Below are 2,975 nucleotides of genomic sequence, written 5' to 3'. Positions count from 1 at the left end.
AAAAAAAAAAGAAACATATTAAAATGGACTCTTCAACCACTCGACACATAAGAAGTTCTCTTTGTGAGATTTACAGGAATGGGATCTGCCAGCACAATCCCACGTAAGCTTCCCAGCATAGCCTGTCCTCATATGAGCTTCCCGTCTTCCGTGGAATCTGGTCTCCATTGTTTTATGTCTTTTGTGAAAGCTATCGTCTTGCTTTTCAATCAAGTCATCAAAGTGCTCTGGAAAGCAATCTAAGTGACTGCAGATAATGGTCTTTGACGTCCATTACAGTCAAGCCTGCTGAAGTGAAGGAGCATTTCCTCTATTAATTGTATGTGTTGTCGACCTTCTTGTGGCCAAGGAAGTTTTTCACAAGAACAAAGACCAAGCTCATGCTCTGATTTCATTCATTGATGGTATGAAATGTGAGTCATTTATAATTTGTCTGATCTGTGGACCACCAAAAGTTCCTGCCGTCACTTTGTTTCCTGATAAGACTAGATAATTTATGTATTATATGTTCGGTGCATGAACCATCTTTAGCCAAAGGTTTTATAAATTGTTTCATTATCCTAGTTTGGTAAGTAGTGGTGGCAGTATGATTCTATCTCGTGTTACCAAAAGTCAATTGATTACATCTTGTCCTTCCCACGGAGGCCGATCTTTTCTTGCCCAATATTCATGTTTCTCTTTACTCACCCAAGGGGAAAAAAGGCAAGAATATTTTGTGCAGCCATTTTGTTGACCAAAAGAAAATGAACCATCTTCAAGTCTGCACAAACCACCCACTGGTGTTGCTGGTAATTTATTGTTTCCAAAGCTAACGAGGTGGACTGTCTCTTCTTTCATCAAATTACCATCAAATTACATTTTGAACTCTTCCTAAAAAGATACTATCCAGTTCAGTTATATCTTAAACAAACAATTTTCTTCAGAAGGTTTCTGACATCATGGTGGAATACTAAATTATTGTATTCAGTAAAGAAGGGTAGTGCAGCAGTTACATAATTCATGTCAACTTGATAAATAAGTATAGTGCTGGAGGCTAGCCTGTCTCTCAGGTCACAGTCTGATCGAGGCCTCCTAGTGGGTAGAGCCTGCTCGTGAGCATTCTGGGGACTCTCTCTCTCTTGATTCTGAGATCAGAAGAGACAGGCCATACTGTCTCTCTGCCTTCCCTTTCCTGCTGTTGAGATACTCAGAGTGCTGCAGGAGCCACATGGAGACCTGTGCCAGCATTGAGATGCTTCCATTGCCACTGGATCCAAAGATTTTCTACCCACCAGCCTGTGATCTTTCTACATTTGATATCATTGCATGTGCTGCATGAGTCTAAAGAGGAATTTATGGACTAGTATCAGACATATTGGCTAATATCAAAATTATGGAATTGACCTGGATTGGGCAGGGATGTTTTCTCAATATACAATTGCTCTTTGATATTAAGCTGTTTCTTATACATTTTATGAATGTTCCTGGATTTCTTTCTCTAGTCAACTCAACCTAACACAGGCAGTAATATTTTTCTCTTCTTTAATAAAATATAATTTTTGTTCTAAGTTGAAGTATATTATTTTCCTCAAGTCTCAAACTCACTGCTGTCAAGTCCATGCCATCTCACAGCAATCATGTGGGAGAGGGTAGAATGGCCCTATGAGTTTCTGAGACTGTCACTGTATACAGGAACAGAAAGCCTGTGTATCTCCCTCAGAGTTGCTCCTGATTTCCAACTGTTGACCTTTCAGATTACAGTCTGACCTGTGACCATTATGGCACCAGGATTCTTCTTTAGGGTAGAAGCATTTCAGGAGACTCATTGGAAAGATTTAAGTCCTTGGTCAAATCACTCAGTTCTTTCTGGTCAAAATGTTCACTCTATGAAGCTGTCTGGAAATCACTGTGACTGCCCCCTCTTGCTTTATCTGGTGCAAGATCAAACAAACAAGAGTTACCCTCTGAGAGTTGGGGTAGTTCACAAAAAGGTGGAACAGGTACAAGACCTGAGCAAAACGGTGTGCATTACAGGAAAGGAAGGAGACATAGAGGTGTGAAGCATAGCTCATTATACACCACAAAAGGTGGGTAATTTAAATAGGTACATTTCCATTCAAATAAAAACCATTATTATATCTGATTATACAGAGGAGATTTGAATCAGCACCCCAAATGACCCCAAGAACAAACATAAATATTAAGACACCAAGAAATGTTGTTGTTGCTGTTAAACTGTGTTAAAGCTGGGAGAAAATTTTCATGTTACCCTCCAATTCTCTTAAAATGAGTATAAAATAGGATTGAATAAATTAATATATATCTAGAGTTTCTGTATAGCTACAGATTTGTATAAAGGAATGTGAACTATTTTAATTCTTCAGTTTCAATGGGTTAAACCTTACAAATCCAGCTAGACCTGAGCATATACACTGGTACAGATAAGAGCTATCAACACATGGAATCCAGGACATATAAACACCTCAGGAACCATAATAGGAGTGGTGATATCATGAGGTAAGAGGGGGTGGGCAGAGAAGGGGGAAGAAGGGGGGACTAATCATAATGATCAATGTATAATACACACACACACACACACACACACACACACGCACACGCACACACAAACCCCAACAGGGGCAAACAACAGAAATGTAGGTGAAGGCAAATAGCAGATGGTGTAAGATATGAAAATAATGATAATAAATTATAATTTATCAAGGGGTCATGAGGGTGGGAGGATGAGAGAATCGGGGAACAGAGGGGAGCTGATACCCTGGGCTCAAGTTGAAATAAAATGTTTTGAAAATGATGATAGAAACATAGGCACAAATGTGCATGATACAATTGAGGTATGAGCTGTACAATTGTTATAAGAGCTATAAGAGTCCCCAATATGTGTGCTCACCTCCCTGATACGATCGCTGAAGACAAATGGGTGCATAAGCAAATGTGGCGAAGAAAGCTGATGGTGCCCAGCTATCAAAAGGTATAGC

This window comes from Echinops telfairi, unplaced genomic scaffold (assembly GCF_000313985.2).
Source record: "Echinops telfairi isolate 266 unplaced genomic scaffold, ASM31398v2 ScPeMD7_2;HRSCAF=8, whole genome shotgun sequence".
Taxonomy (NCBI): Eukaryota; Metazoa; Chordata; class Mammalia; order Afrosoricida; family Tenrecidae; genus Echinops; species Echinops telfairi.
Note: the sequence above shows the minus strand (reverse complement) of the source record.